The following is a 16681-nucleotide window of genomic DNA, read 5'->3' on the forward strand; positions in this document are numbered from 1 at the left end:
CCCATGACTGCATGGCCAGGCACGACTCAACACCATCATTAAGTTTGCCGACGACACAACAGTGGTAGGCCTGATCACCGACAACGATGAGACAGCCTATAGGGAGGAGGTCAGAGATCTGGCCGTGTGGTGCCAGGACAACAACCTCTCCCTCAACGTGACCAAGACAAAGGAGATGATTGTGGACTACAGGAAAAAAAAGAGGACTGAGCACGCCCCCCCATTCTCATCGACGGGGCTGTAGTGGAACAGGTTGAGAGCTTCAAGTTCCTTGGTGTCCACATCACCAACGAACTATCATGGTCCAAACACACCAAGACAGTCGTGAAGAGGGCACGACAAAGCCTATTCCCCTCAGGAGACTAAAAGATTTGGCATGGGTCCTCAGATCCTCAAAAAAAATTCTACAGCTGCACCATCGAGAGCATCCTGACTGGTTGCATCACCGCCTGGTATGGCAACTGCTTGGCCTCTGACCGCAAGGCACTACAGAGGGTAGTGCGTACGGCCCAGTACATCACAGGGCAAAGCTCCCTGCCATCCAGGACCTCTATACCAGGCGGTGTCAGAGGAAGGCCCTCAAAATTGTCAAAGACTCCAGTCACCCTAGTCATAGACTGTTCTCTCTGCTACCGCACGGCAAGCGGTACCGGAGTGCCAAGTCTAGGTCCAAAAGACTTCTCAACAGCTTCTACCCCCCAAGCCATAAGACTCTGAACAGCTAATCATGGCTACCCGGACTATTTGCACTGCCCCCCACCCCATACTTTTTACGCTGCTGCTACTCTGTTAAGTATTTATGCATAGTCACTTTAACTCTACCCACATGTACATATTACCTCAACTACCTCAACTAGCCGGTGCCCCCGCACATTGACTATGCAACGGTACCCCCCCTGTATATATAGCCTCCCTACTGTCACTTTATTCTATTGTATATATAGCCTCCCTACTGTCACTTTATTTTTACTTCTGCTCTTTTTTCTCAACACTTTTTTGTTGTTGTTTTATTCTTACTTTTTTGTTTAAAATAAATGCACTGTTGGTTAAGGGCTGTAAGTAAGCATTTCACTGTAATGTCTGCACCTGTTGTATTCGGCGCATGTGACCAATAAAATTTGATTTGATTTGATTTGATTTGTAGTTGTCCACATATTCTAAGTCAGACCCGCCGAGAGTAGTGATTCTAGTCGGGCGGTCGGGTGCAAGCAGCGTTCGATTGCCATTTAAGAGCAGTTGGAGGCCACAGAAGGAGTGTTGTATGGCATTGAAGCTCGTTTGGAGGTTTGTTAACACAGTGTCCAATGAAGGACCAGATGTATACAAAATGGTGTCGTCTGCATAGAGGTGGATCTGAGAGTCACCAGCAGCAAGAGCGACGTCATTGATATACACAGAGAATAGAGTCGGCCCGAGAATTGAACCCTGTGGCACCCCCATAGAGACTGCCATAGGTCCAGACAACAGGCCCTCCGATTTGACACATTGAACTCTATCTGAGAAGTAGTTGGTGAACCAGGCGAGGCAGTCATTTGAGAAACCAAGGCTATTTAGTCTGCCAATAAGAATGCGGTGATTGACAGAGTCAAAAGCCTTGGCCAGGTTGATAAAGACTGCTGCACAGTAAAAAAAATTGTTTAAATGTATTTGGCTAAGGTGTATGTAAACTTCCGACTTCAACTGTAGATCAGGGGTGTTAGAATATCAGGATTTAGATCAGTGGTGAACTTTACTATCAGTGATAATATGTACATCAGTGGGGTTAAACTATCAGGTTGCAGATCAGGGTTGTTAAACTATCAGTCATATTATGTAGATCAGGGTCGTTAAACTATCCGGATGTAGATCAGGGGTGTTAAACTATCCGGATGTAGATCAGGGGTGTTAAACTATCAGGATGTAGATCAGGGGTGTTAAACTATCCGGATGTAGATCAGGGGTGTTAAACTATCCGGATGTAGATCAGGGGTGTTAAACTATCCGGATGTAGATCAGGGGTGTTAAACTATCAGGATGTAGATCAGGGGTGTTAAACTATCAGTCATATTATGTAGATCAGGGGTGTTAAAATATTAGGATGTAGATCAGGGGTGTTTAAATATTAGGATGTAGATCAGGGGTGTTAAAATATTAGGATGTAGATCAGGGGTGTTTAAATATTAGGATGTAGATCAGGGGTGTTAAAATATTAGGATGTAGATCAGGGGTGTTTAAATATTAGGATGTAGATCAGGGGTGTTAAACTATCAGGATGTAGATCAGGGGTGTTAAACTATCAGGATGTAGATCAGGGGTGTTAAACTATCAGGATGTAGATCAGGGGTGTTAAACTATCAGGATGTAGATCAGGGGTGTTAAACTATCAGGATGTAGATCAGGGGTGTTAAACTATCAGGATGTAGAACAGGGGTGTTAAACTATCAGGATGTAGATCAGGGGTGTTAAACTATCAGGATGTAGATCAGGGGTGTTAAAATATTAGGATGTAGATCAGGGGTGTTAAACTATCAGGATGTAGATCAGGGGTGTTAAACTATCAGGATGTAGATCAGGGGTGTTAAAATATTAGGATGTAGATCAGGGGTGTTAAAATATTAGGATGTAGATCAGGGGTGTTAAACTATCCGGATGTAGATCAGGGGTGTTAAACTATCGGGACGTAGATCAGGGGTGTTAAACTATCAGGATGTAGATCAGGAGTGTTATACTAACAGGATGTAGATCAGGGGTATCAAACTCTTTTCCCCCAATTGGCAGCATTCAGTTTTCACTGTTGTCCAAAGATCGTTTTCCCCCGAAGACAGGAAATTTACTTTTGTATTTTTACTGAAACCTCCCGCCAGTGCCCCTCCCCTTCCCAGTTGGATGACAGTGAAGTTTCAGAGAGAGAACAGATATTTCCTGTCGGGCAGGAAGCCCCCCTCCCCCCCCTCTCCTCTCCTCTGTAGCCCACCACCATGAGCACGGTTCATCTCCCGGTTGCACTCTTACACTCTGCTTCTGTGTTAGGTTACACTCTACACTGTGTTCTAATGTATTAAAGATCTGTTCTACTGTGTTCTACTGTGTACTCCAGGGGGTGTTGGAGAGCTTCCTGGGCACGGCGGGTATCTGGAGGGATCTTCTGTCTGCTGGCTGGCCAGCCTCTCACCATCCTCAGCAGCACTGGACCTGTCCTGGTCTTCGAAAGGCTCCTCTTCAACTTCAGCAAGTTAGTGTCTTTACTTTACTCCTCTATCATGGAGTTCTAACTAACCATGTGCAATGACTTTGACTACCTGGAGTTCTATCTAACCACGTTGAATTCTGGTCATGGTTACTGTTGTTACAGTAACTAACCATGGCCATTCCCTCTCTCCTCTCTCTGTCCCCTCTCTTTCTCCTCTCTCCTCTAGAGACAATGACTTTGACTACCTGGAGTTCCGGCTGTGGATTGGTCTGTGGTCTGCGTTCTTTTGTCTGGTGCTGGTTGCTACTGACGCCAGCTACATGGTTCAGTACTTCACCCGATTCACAGAGGAGGGTTTTCCTGCCCTCATCTCCTTCATCTTCATCTATGATGCCTTCAAGAAGATGCTGAAGCTGGCTGACTACTACCCCATCAACTCTGACTACCAGATCGACTATGTCACCCAGTATGACTGTATGTGTATGGCCCCTACCATCTTAGGTAAGACCTACCTACCAACTTAAGCTTTCATGGCTGGGATACGTTCTTTCCGCCTCTGGCGCACAGCTTCAGAAAAGTCCTCATTGAGGAAGATGTTGGTTCCTCTGAAGTTCTCTCCAGAACAGCCATCTTGTCCTTAAAACTCAGGAACTTGACCACTATCGGCCTGGGTCTGTCACCTGGGCTGGTTACATGTTTTCCAGACCTGTGGGTTAGGGTTAGGGCTCCAGACCTGTGGGTTAGGGTCAGGGCTCCAGACCTGTGGGTTAGGGTCAGGGCTCCAGACCTGTGGGTTAGGGTCAGGGCTCCAGACCTGTGGGTTAGGGTCAGGGCTCCAGACCTGTGGGTTAGGGTTAGGGCTCCAGACCTGTGGGTTAGGGTCAGGGCTCCAGACCTGTGGGTTAGGGTCAGGGCTCCACCTCAATCTTTGTATGATCCAGCTGCAGCTTTTCAGTGATAATTTTTCTCACTTTCTCCTCAGACTCGGCCCAGTTCTCATGTGAAGACTGGTATGCCATCCACAACAATGTTATTCCTCCTGGATTGTCCATCTAGATAGTCTGTTTTCCCAATAATCTGTAATAATGACTCACAGACAGTGCTGATGTCATCTCCCGTGGACTTACAGTTTGTTGTCATCTTGCTGCATTTCTATTTCAGGACATCCAACTCTCCTTGGGAGCAGTGCAAACATATATATTGTATTTTTGGTAGATTTTTTTTTGTATTCTTTCTTAAAACTGCATTGTTGGTTAAGGGCTTGTAAGTAAGCATTTCACTTTAAGGTCTACACCTGTTGTATTCGGCGCATGTGACAAATACAATTTGATTTGATTTGAAACTGTTCTTAAGGCCATATTGTCCATTCATCCACCTCTCCCTTGGGAGCAGAGCAAACATTTCTTAATGACCTCACTGGCCAGATCGTCCATTATTTTTGGTAGTTGATTCCATCAGTATTTGGACAAAGCTGTTAAAGCTATTTTCCTGTTGTTGTAACAACTGTTTCTAGAACCCTTTTTGTTTGTTTAAAAGATTATTCACCTTTGATAAAGAAACACTATCCTCTCCATTATTCCCGCCTCTGGCTTTGGATGCTATGGTAGCAACATAGGCTAACGCTGGTACTCCACGCCGTCCGTTCCAGACAGGGTAGGTCCCAGGGCAGATTTAAACAAACAGCAGGGCTTTAGACAGCCAGAAGCCTGGTACCATCCATGGTCCCAGGGCAGATTTAAACAAACAGCAGGGCTTTAGACAGCCGGAAGCCTGGTACCATCCATGGTCCCAGGGCAGATTTAAACAAACAGCAGGGCTTTAGACAGCCAGAAGCCTGGTACCATCCATGGTCCCAGGGCAGATTTAAACAAACAGCAGGGCTTTAGACAGCCAGAAGCCTGGTACCATCCATGGTCCCAGGGCAGATTTAAACAAACAGCAGGGCTTTAGACAGCGCAGAAGCCTGGTACCATCCATGGTCCCAGGGCAGATTTAAACAAACAGCAGGGCTTTAGACAGCCACAAGCCTGGTACCATCCATGGTCCCAGGGCAGATTTAAACAAACAGCAGGGCTTTAGACAGCCAGAAGCCTGGTACCATCCATGGTCCCAGGGCAGATTTAAACAAACAGCAGGGCTTTAGACAGCCAGAAGCCTGGTACCATCCATGGTCCCAGCCACAAGGGGCTAACTGTGTCAGCGGACTGTGTTCAAGCTGTCAATGAAACCTGGCTAGCTTGATAGCTAGTTAGCAGTTAGGCTAGCTGCCTCGCCAAGCAGCTCTTCACACTTTTGGTTGGCAGGATCCCTGGACAGATAGTAGCGGTACCAGCAGCTATGGCTAACTGCGTCGCAGGATCCAAATTCAAAAGGTAGCTAGTAACCAAACTTTTTCAATAGAACACTTTTTCAGAGACATTCAAAACTTTCAAAACAACAAACCGAGCTCTCCCTTGTTCAAAGTGTGTGTGCGTGTGTCGTAGTTAAGCTCCTATGCATGGCTGAGCTAGGAGGAGGAGGGGAAGGAGGAGGGGAAATGCAGACCAAGCAGGAAGCAAATGAACCAGTCAGTGTTTCAGAAGACTGATGCATGGTAGATTCTCACTGAAGCAAGCTGAAACATGTCAGCATTCTGCTGCTTTTCAAGGTTGTTGCTATAAACATATACAGATGCAATGTTCTGAAGAAAGGACAACATCAAGGAGACACTTATTGAATATATCTGATAGCTGTTGTTTTGTCCCATTAAGAAGAGGTTAGGGTTATGAGTTGTTTTTTAAAGGAGAATCAGGAGTTAGGACCACAGTCATGAGATCACATTACGTTCCTGAAAGGGCCTTAGCTTGCAGAATGCTTGTGTCCTGGTGTTCACCCTGCTGGTATAACCTTTAGACTATACACATCTCCTCTGGAGGGGAATAGTCACTAATATACTGCATTCAAACTGGTGAAATTGTCACAATACTCTAGTCAAAATGAAATAGTCAAAATGATACTGTAGTGAAACTAGTGAAAGTCAAAATGATACTGTAGTCACTACTATAACAAGTTAAATAGTCAAAAGGATACTGTAGTCTCTAGTGAAACAAGTGAATTTGTCCAAATGATACTGTAGTCTGTAGTGAAACAAGTGAAATAGTCAAAACGATGCTGTAGTCTGTAGAGAAACAATTCAAATAGTCAAAATGATGCTGTAGTCTCTAGTGAAACAAGTGAAATAGTCCAAATGATGCTGCAGTCTGTAGTGAAACAAGTGAAATAGTCAAAATGATGCTGTAGTCTCTAGTGAAACAAGTGAAATAGTCAAAATGATGCTGTAGTCTGTAGTGAAACAAGTGAAATAGTCAAAATGATGATGTAGTCTCTAGTGAAACAAGTGAATTTGTCCAAATGATACTGTAGTCTGTAGTGAAACAAGTGAAATAGTCAAAACGATGCTGTAGTCTGTAGAGAAACAATTCAAATAGTCAAAATGATGCTGTAGTCTCTAGTGAAACAAGTAAAATAGTCCAAATGATGCTGCAGTCTGTAGTGAAACAAGTGAAATAGTCAAAATGATGCTGTAGTCTCTAGTGAAACAAGTGAAATAGTCAAAATGATGATGTAGTCTGTAGTGAAACAAGTGAAATAGTCAAAATGATGCTGTAGTCTCTAGTGAAACAAGTGAAATAATCAAAATGATGCTGTATTCTCTAGTGAAACAAGTGAAATAGTCAAAATGATGCTGTAGTCTGTAGTGAAACAAGTGAAATAGTCAGAATGATGCTGTAGTCTGTAGTGAAACAAGTGAAATAATCAAAATGATAATGCAGTCTCCAGTGAAATAATCAAAATGATACTGTAGTCTCTAGTGAAACTAGTGAAATAGTCAGAATGATAATGCAGTCTCCAGTGAAATAGTCAAAATGATACTGTAGTGAAACTAGTGAAAGTCAAAATGATACTGTAGTCACTAGTATAACAAGTTAAATAGTCATAATGATTCTGTAGTCTGCAATGAAACAAGTAAAATAGTCATGATGATACTGTAGTCTCTAGTGAAACAAGTGAAATAGTCAAAATCATGCTGTAGTCTGTAGTGAAACAAGTCAAATAGTCAAAATGATGCTGTAGTCTGCAATAAAACAAGTCAAATAGTCATGATGATACTGTAGTCTCTAGTGAAACAAGTGAAATAGTCAAAATCATGCTGTAGTCTGTAGTGAAACAAGTCAAATAGTCAAAATGATAATGCAGTCTGAAGTGAAATAGGTGAAATATCTAAAAAGATTACGCATTTTTACAACATAGCCAATTTAGATTTTGTGGCTGTGGTAACTAGTGGAAACCGTTGTGCCTGTTGTACACGCATTCGGAAAGTATTCAGACCCTCGACTTTTTCCACATTTTGTTACATTACAGCCTTATTCTAAAATGGATTACATTGTTTTTCCCCCTCATCAATCTACACACAATACCCCATAATGACAAAGCAAAAACAGGTTTTTATAAATTTTTACAAATGTATTAAAATAAAAAAATGCAAATATCACATTTACATAAGTATTCAGAGCCTTTACTCAGTACTTTGATGAAGCACCTTTGGCAGCAATTACAGCCTCAAGTCTTTTTGTTTTTACAAATATTTCTAAAAACCTGTTTTCGCTTTGTCATTATGAAGTATTGTGAGGGGAAAAAAACAATTTAATCCATTTTAGAATAAGGCTGTAACTTAACAAAATGTGGAAAAAAAGTCTTAATTCTCGAATGCACTGTATCTGCCCTCTCATTGGCTAGGATGGTCCCACCTGATCTTGCCTCCTCCCGACTGCCTTCCATTTTTGAATACTTTTATTTTAATTGTTAGAGCAGCCACTAGAGTATCTGGTCAATATAATGGAGAATCTGTGGTGTTAGTCTGATCCTGAATGATTCATGTGACAGACATTACATTTATATTCTGTCCCATGGTGCTTTTCTCTGCTGTTGCTTGGGTTGTATCTATCACCCTGTCCTCCCCCCTCCCCTCCACCCCTGCCTTGACATCCTCCCCCTCCCCACCACCCCCTGCCTTGACATCCTCCCCCTCCCCACCACCCCTGCCTTGACATCCTCCCTCCCCACCACCCCTGCCTTGACATCCTCCCCCTCCCCACCACCCCTGCCTTGACAGCAACCACCCCTGCCACTACCTCTGCCTTGACAGCAACCACCTCTGCCACCACCCCTGCCTTGACAGCAACCACCTCTGCCACCACCCCTGCCTTGACAGCAACCACCCCTGCCACCACCCCTGCCTTGACAGCAACCACCTCTGCCACCACCCCTCCCCACCACCCCTGCCTCCAGCTAAAGGCCAGGAATCTCCGGAGGGAAACAACAGATGTTTAAATGAGTTCCCAGTTGCTGCTGGCAGGGGTCATAGTGGGATGCCAGGTTGGTTGCTGTTGCAGGGGTCATGGTGGGATGCCAGGTTGGTTGCTGCTGGCAGGGGTCATGGTGGGATGCCAGGTTGGTTGCTGCTGGCAGTGGTCATGGTGGGATGCCAGGTTGGTTGCTGTTGCAGGGGTCATGGTGGGATGCCAGGTTGGTTGCTGCTGGCAGGGGTCATGGTGGGATGCCAGGTTGGTTACTGTTGCAGGGGGCATGGTGGGATGCCAGGTTGGTTGCTGTTGCAGGGGTCATGGTGGGATGCCAGGTCGGTTGCTGTTGCACGGGTCATGGTGGAATGCCAGGTCGGTTGCTGCTGGCAGGGGTCATGGTGGGATGCCAGGTTGGTTGCTGTTGCAGGGGTCATGGTGGGATACCAGGTTGGTTGCTGCTAGCAGGGGTCATGGTGGGATGCCAGGTTGGTTGCTGCTGGCAGGGGTCATGGTGGGATGCCAGGTTGGTTGCTGTTGCAGGGGTCATGGTGGGATGCCAGGTCGGTTGCTGTTGCAGGGGTCATGGTGGGATGCCAGGTCGGTTGCTGTTGCAGGGGTAATGGTGGGATGCCAGGTCGGTTGCTGCTGGCATGGGTCATGGTGGGATGCCAGGTTGGTTGCTGTTGCAGGGTCATAGTGGGATGCCAGGTTGGTTGCTGTTGCAGGGGTCATGGTGGGATGCCAGGTTGGTTGCTGCTGGCAGGGGGTCATGGTGGGATGCCAGGTCGGGTTGCTGCTGGCAGGGGTCGTGGTGGGATGCCAGGTTGGTTGCTGCTGGCAGGGGTCATGGTGGGATGCCAGGTTGGTTGCTGCTGGCAGGGGTCATGGTGGGATGCCAGGTTCGTTACTATTGCAGGGGGCATGGTGGGATGCCAGGTTGGTTGCTGTTGCAGGGGTCATGGTGGGATGCCAGGTCGGTTGCTGTTGCAGGGGGGCATGGTGGGATGCCAGGTTGGTTGCTGTTGCAGGGGTCATGGTGGGATGCCAGGTTGATTGCTGTTGCAGGGGTCGTGGTGGGATGCCAGGTTGGTTGCTGTTGCAGGGGTCATGGTGGGATGCCAGGTCGGTTGCTGTTGCAGGGGTCATGGTGGGATGCCAGGTCGGTTGCTGCTGGCAGGGGTCATGGTGGGATGCCAGGTTGGTTGCTGTTGCAGGGGTCATGGTGGGATGCCAGGTTGGTTGCTGTTGCAGGGGTCAAGGTGGGATACCATGTTGGTTGCTGCTGGCAGGGGTCATGGTGGGATGCCAGGGTAGTTGCTGTTTCAGGGGTCATAGTGTGATGCCAGGTCGGTTGCTGTTGCAGGGGTCATGGTGGGATGCCAGGTCGGTTGCTGCTGGCAGGGGTCATGTGGGATGCCAGGTTGGTTGCTGTTGCAGGGGTCATGGTGGGATGCCAGGTTGGTTGCTGTTGCAGGGGTCATGGTGGGATACCAGGTTGGTTGCTGCTGGCAGGGGTCATGGTGGGATGCCAGGGTAGTTGCTGTTTCAGGGGTCTAGTGGGATGCCAGGTTGGTTGCTGTTGCAGGGGTCATGGTGGGATGCCAGGTCGGTTGCTGTTGGCAGGGGTCATGGTGGGATGCCAGGTTGGTTGCTGTTGCAGGGGTCATGGTGGGATGCCAGGTTGGTTGCTGCTGGCAGGGGTCATGGTGGGATGCCAGGTTGGTTGCTGCTGGCAGGGGTCATGGTGGGATGCCAGGTTGGTTGCTGTTGCAGGGGTCATGGTGGGATGCCAGGTTGGTTGCTGTTGCAGGGGTCATGGTGGGATGCCAGGTTGGTTGCTGTTGCAGGGCGTCTGGTGGGATGCCAGGTTGGTTGCTGTTGCAGGGGTCATGCTGGGATACCAGGTTGGTTGCTGCTGGCAGGGGTCATGGTGGGATGCCAGGTTGGTTGCTGTTGCAGGGGTCATAGTGGGATGCCAGGTTGGTTGCTGTTGCAGGGGTCATGGTGGGATGCCAGGTCGGTTGCTGCTGGCAGGGGTCATGGTGGGATGCCAGGTTGATTGCTGTCGCAGGGGTCATGGTGGGATGCCAGGTTGGTTGCTGCTGGCAGGGGTCATGGTGGGATGCCAGGTTGGTTGCTGTTGCAGGGTCATGGTGGGATGCCAGGTTGGTTGCTGTTGCAGGGGTCATGGTGGGATGCCAGGTTGGTTGCTGTTGCAGGGGTCATGGTGGGATGTCAGGTTTGTTGCTGCTGGCAGGGGTCATAGTGGGATACCAGGTTGGTTGCTGTTGCAGGGGGCATGGTGGGATGCCAGGTTGGTTGTTGTTGAAGGGGTCATGGTGGGATGCCAGGTTGGTTACTGTTGCAGGGGGCATAGTGGGTTACCAGGTTGGTCGCTGTTGCAGGGGGCATGGTGGGATGCCAGGGTGGTTACTGTTGCAGGGGGCATGGTGGGATGTCAGGTTGGTTGCTGTTGCAAGGGTAATGGTGGGATGCCAGGTTGGTTGCTGTTGAAGAAGTCATGGTGGGATACCAGGTTGGTTGTTGTTGAAGGGGTCATGGTGGGATGCCAGGTTGGTTGCTGTTGCAGGGGTCATGGTGGGATGCCAGGTTGGTTGCCTCTATTGGGGGTCATGGTGGGATGCCAGGTTGGTTGCCTCTATTGGGGTCATGGTGGGATGCCAGGTTGGTTGCTGTTGCAGGGTCTGGTGGGATGCCAGGTTGGCTGCTGTTGCAGGGGTCATGATGGGATGCCAGGTTGGTTGCCTCTTTGGGGTCATGGTGGGATGCCAGGTTGGTTTCCTCTATTGGGGACATGGTGGGATGCCAGGTTGGTTTCCTCATTGGGGGTCATGGCCTTTAACCCTTGAAGGAAAATCAATGTCTTAACATCTAGATTAATTCTGAAACTGATTTTTTTCTCTTGTTGTCATCCAGAAAACAGTACGGGGTGTTCGGAGATCCTCTGGATGCTGATAGCACTGCTGTCTGGTACTTCAACAACACTGATCTAGTAAGTCCCCCAACCCTAACCCCTAACTCTAAACCCTCAGGATGCTGATAGCACTGCTGTCTGGTACTTCAATAACACTGATCTAGTAAGTACCAACCCAAACCCTGACCCTAACCCTAACCCCTAAAATGAAAAAGGGGACCAAATACTAAGTCTGACGTGCATATTGTTTTGTCTCTTCATCCTCTCATATTGTTTTGTCTCTTCAGCCTCTCATATTGTTTTGTCTCTTCAGCCTCTCATATTGTTTTGTCTCTTCAGCCTCTCATATTGTTTTGTCTCCTCAGCCTCTCATATTGTTTTGTCTCTTCATCCTCTCATATTGTTTTGTCTCTTCAGCCTCTCATATTGTTTTGTCTCTACAGCCTCTAAATCATATTGTTTTGTCTCTTCATCCTCTCATATTGTTTTGTCTCTTCAGCCTCTCATATTGTTTTGTCTCTTCAGCCTCTCATATTGTTTTGTCTCTACAGCCTCTAAATCATATGGTTTTGTCTCTTCATCCTCTCATATTGTTTTGTCTCTTCAGCCTCTCATATTGTTTTGTCTCTTCAGCCTCTCATATTGTTTTGTCTCTTCAGCCCTCTCATATTGTTTTTGTCTCTTCAGCCTCTCGTATTGTTTTGTCTCTTCAGCCTCTCATATTGTTTTGTCTCTTCAGCCTCTCATATTGTTTTGTCTCTTCAGCCTCTCATATTGTTTTTGTCTCTACAGCCTCTCATATTGTTTTGTCTCTTCAGTCTCTCATATTATTTTGTCTCAACAAATCAAATCAAATCAAATTTTATTGGCCACATGCTCCGAATACAACAGGTGCAGACATTACAGTGAAATGCTTACTTACAGCCCTTAACCAACAGTGCATTTATTTTTAATAAAAAATTAGAATAAAACAACAAAAAAGTGTTGAGAAAGTTGAGGTAGTTGAAGTAATATGTAGATGTGGGTAGAGTGACAATGCATAAATACTTAACAGAGTAGCAGCAGCGTAAAAAGATGGGGTGGGGGGGCAGTGCAAATAGTCTGGGTAGCCATGATTAGCTGTTCAGGAGTCTTATGGCTGGGGGTAGAAGCTGTTGAGAAGTCTTTTGGACCAAGACTTGGCGCTCGGTACCGCTTGCCGTGCGGTAGCAGAGAGAGACAGTCTATGACTAGGGGTGGCTGGAGTCTTTGACAATTTTGAGGGCCTTCCTCTGACACCGCCTGGTATAGAGGTTCTGGGTGGCAGGAAGCTTGGCCCCAGTGATGTACTGGGCCGCACGCACCACCCTCTGTGAGTGCCTTCGGTCGGAAGCCAAGCAGTTGCCATACCAGGCGGTGATGCAACCAGTCAGGATGCTCTCGATGGTGCAGCTGTAGAATCTTTTGAGGATCTGAGGACCCATGCCAAATCTTTTCAGTCTCCTGAGGGGAATAGGCTTTGTCATGCCCTCTTCACGACTGTCTTGGTGTGTTTGGACCATGATAGTTTGTTGGTGATGTGGACACCAAGGAACTTGAAGCTCTTTACCTGTTCCAGGACAGCCCCGTTGATGAGAATGGGCGTGCTCAGTCTCTCTTTTTCCCTGTAGTCCACAATCATCTCCTTTGTCTTGGTCACGTTGAGGGAGAGGTTGTTATCCTGGCACCACACGGCCAGGTCTCTGACCTCCTTTCTATAGGCTGTCTCATCGTTGTCGGTGATCAGGCCTACCACTGTTGTGTCGTCAACAAACTTAATGATGGTGTTGGAATCGTGCCTGGCCATGGGTGAACAGGGAGTCAGGAGGGGACTGAGCTCGCACCCCTGAGGGGCCCCCGTGTTGAGGATCAGTGTGGCAGATGTGTTGTTACCTACCCTTAACCACCTGGGGACGGCCCGTCAGGAAGTCCAGGATCCAGTTGCAGAGGAGGTGTTTAGTTTCAGGATCCTTAGCTTAGTGATGAGCTTTGAGGGCACTATGGTGTTGAATGCTGAGCTGTAGTCAATGAATAGTATTCTCTAGGGGTGTAACGATTCGTTTTAACAACGATTCGATTTGTATCACGATTCGTGGTTGTCGATACGATTCAAGGGACGATATTGGTTCATTTAGAATGATACGATCCGAAAGCGATTCAGTGACTTGAAATCGATTCAGTAACCTTTTAGCCGAAAAATTCAACCAGTGTGACTGAAATAAATACCTGGATACTGGACAGTGCAGGTGAAGTTTCCTAGATTCCTGTTTCTTGTAAGGACCGCAATGGTGGCTTGATAATTTCTCGCTCGTCGGCTTCTCCTCTGTCAGTCCGCCATGCTATGTTTTGTTGTCTTTGCGCCTTTGTCGCTGCTGCTGTGTAGGCGATGACGTCACAGATAGGCAGACTGAATCGAGTAATGTTTAAAGCCTTTATCATTAAAAGTGCTAAGAAAAAACATCCATATAAAGTCTGACGTGCTTAAATCCAATGGGTTATTTCTAGTATCGATACAATCGATTTATTACATTTAAAACGATGTTAGATTGATATATGTTGTCCAAAAAGGCCAACTCGCCGAGCACAGATCGATGTAGTTGGATCATAGGAATATAAATCGATACATCGATGTAGTAGATGGATCGTTACACCCCTAGTATTCTCACGTAGGTGTTCCTCTTGTCCAGGTGGGAAAGGGCAGTGTGGCGTGCATTAAAGATTGCATAATCTGTGGATCTGTTGGGGTGGTATGCAAATTGGAGTGGGTCTAAGGTTTCTGGGATAATGGTGTTGATGTGCGCCATGACCCAGCCTTTCAAAGCACTTCATGGCTACAGACGTCAGTGCTACGGGTCGGTAGTCATTTAGGCAGGTTATCTTAGTGTCCTTGGGCACGGGGATTATGGTGGTCTGCTTGAAACATGTTGGTATTACAGACTCAGTCAGGGACATGTTGAAAATGTCAGTGAAGACACTTGCCAGTTGGTCAGCACATGCTCGGAGTACACGTCCTGGTAATCCGTCTGGCCCTGCAGCCTTGTGAATGTTGATCTGCTTAAAAGTCTTACTCACATTGGCTACGGGAGCGTGATCACATAGTCATCCGGAACAGCTGGTGCTCTCATGCATGCTTCAGTGTTGCTTGCCTCGAAGCGAGCATAGAAGTGGTTTAGCTCGTCTGGAAGTCTTGTGTCACTGGGCAACTCGTGGCTGTGCTTCCCTTTCAGTCTGTAATAGTTTTCAAGCCCTGCCACATCCGACGAGCGTCAGAGCCGAAGGGCTATAGTACGATTCAATCTTAGTCCTGTACTGACTCTTTGCCTGTTTGATGGTTCGTCGGAGGGCATAGCGGGATTTCTTATAAGCGTCCGGGTTAGAGTCCCGCTCCTTGAAAGCGGCAGCTCTACCCTTTAGCTCAGTGCGGATGTTGTCTGTAATCCATGGCTTCTGGTTGGGGTATGTACGTACGGTCACTGTGGGGACGGATGTCATCGATGCACTTATTGATGAAGCCAGTGACTGATGTGGTGTACTCCTCAATGCTATCTGAAGAATCCCGGAAAATGTTCCAGTCTGTGCTAGCAAAACAGTCCTGTAGCTTAGCATCTGCGTCATCTGACCACTTTTTATATGCACTGAAGTCACTGGTGCTTCCTGCTTTAGTTTTAGCTTATAAGCAGGAATCAGGAGGATAGAGTTATGGTCAGATTTGCCAAATGGAGGGCGAGAGACTTTGTATGCGTCTCTGTGTGTGGAGTAAAGGTGGTCTGGAGTTGTTTTCCTCTGGTTGCACATTTAACATGCATTTAAGTCCCCGGCCACTAGGAGTGCTGCCTCTGGATGAGCGTTTTCCTGTTCACTTATGGCCTTATACAGCTCATTCAGTGCAATCTTAATGCCAGCATTGGTTTGTGGTGGTAAATAGACAGCTATGAAAAATATAGATGAAAACTCTCTTGGTAAATAGTGTGGTCTCCAGCTTATCATAAGATACTCTACCTCAGGCGAGCAAAACCTAGAGACTTCCTTAGTATTTGATTTTGTGCAGCAGCTGTCGTTCTCCGCTAACATCAAGGCGGTGACCCGATCCTGCAGGTTCATGCTCTACAACATTCCGGAGAGTACGACCCTGCCTTACACAGGAAGCGGCACAGGTCCTAATCCAGGCACTTGTCATCTCCCGTCTGGATTACTGCAACTCGCTGTTGGCTGGGCTCCCTGCCTGTGCCATTAAACCCCTACAGCTCATCCAGAATGCACTAGCCCGTCTGGTGTTCAACCTTCCCAAGTTCTCTCACGTCACCCCCTCCTCCACACACTCCACTGGCTTCCAGTTGAAGCTCGCATCCGTTACAAGACCATGGTGCTTGCCATGGAGCAGTGAGGGGAACGGCACCTCCGTACCTTCAGGCTCTGATCAGTCCCTACACCCAAACGAGGGCATTGCGTTCATCCACCTCTGGCCTGCTGGCTCCCTTCCTCTCGGAAGCATGGTTCCCGCATCAGCCCAGTCAAAACTGTTCGCTGCTCTGGCACCCCAATGGTGGAACAAGCTCCCTCACGACGCCAGGACAGCGGAGTCACTCACCACCTTCCGGAGACATTTTAAACCCCACCTCTTTAAGGAATACCTGGGATAGGATAAAGTAATCCTTCTACCCCCACCCCCAAAAAAAAATATATATATATAATAATAATTGTAAAGTGGTTATCCCACTGGCTATAGGGTAATGCACAATTTGTAAGTCGCTCTGGATAAGAGCGTCTGCTAAATGACGATAAATGTGCCCTTGAGCAAGGCACTTAACCCTAATTGCTCCTGTAAGTCGCTCTGGATAAGAGCGTCTGCTAAATGACTAAAATGTAAATGTATGTATGTTTACAAATATACACAGACTGCCACCCCTTGTCTTATCGGAGTCAGCCGTTCTATCCTGCCGATGTAGCGTATATCCCGCCAGCTGTATGTTATCCATGTCGCCGTTCAGCCACGACTGTGAAACATAAGATATTACAGTTTTAATGTCCCGTTGGTAGGATAAGCGTAATCTTAGGTCATCTAATTTATTTTCAAATGATTGAACATTGGCTAATAGGATTGATGGGAGCGGCAGTTTGCACTGCTGCCGTCTGATCCTTACAAGGCACCCCGACCTACGTCCACGATATCTCCGTCTCTTCCTCATGCGAATGACGGGGATTTGGGCCTTCTCGGGT

At 47.3% G+C, this 16681-nt stretch overlaps 1 pseudogene; it reads left to right on the plus strand.

Moving 5' to 3' along the window:
* LOC123488950 overlaps positions 1–11524 on the plus strand; it is a 56860-nt pseudogene extending 45336 nt beyond the window's left edge.
* The last annotated feature ends 5157 nt before the right edge of the window (positions 11525–16681 follow it).

This window comes from Coregonus clupeaformis, unplaced genomic scaffold (assembly GCF_020615455.1).
Source record: "Coregonus clupeaformis isolate EN_2021a unplaced genomic scaffold, ASM2061545v1 scaf2613, whole genome shotgun sequence".
Classification (NCBI taxonomy): Eukaryota; Metazoa; Chordata; class Actinopteri; order Salmoniformes; family Salmonidae; genus Coregonus; species Coregonus clupeaformis.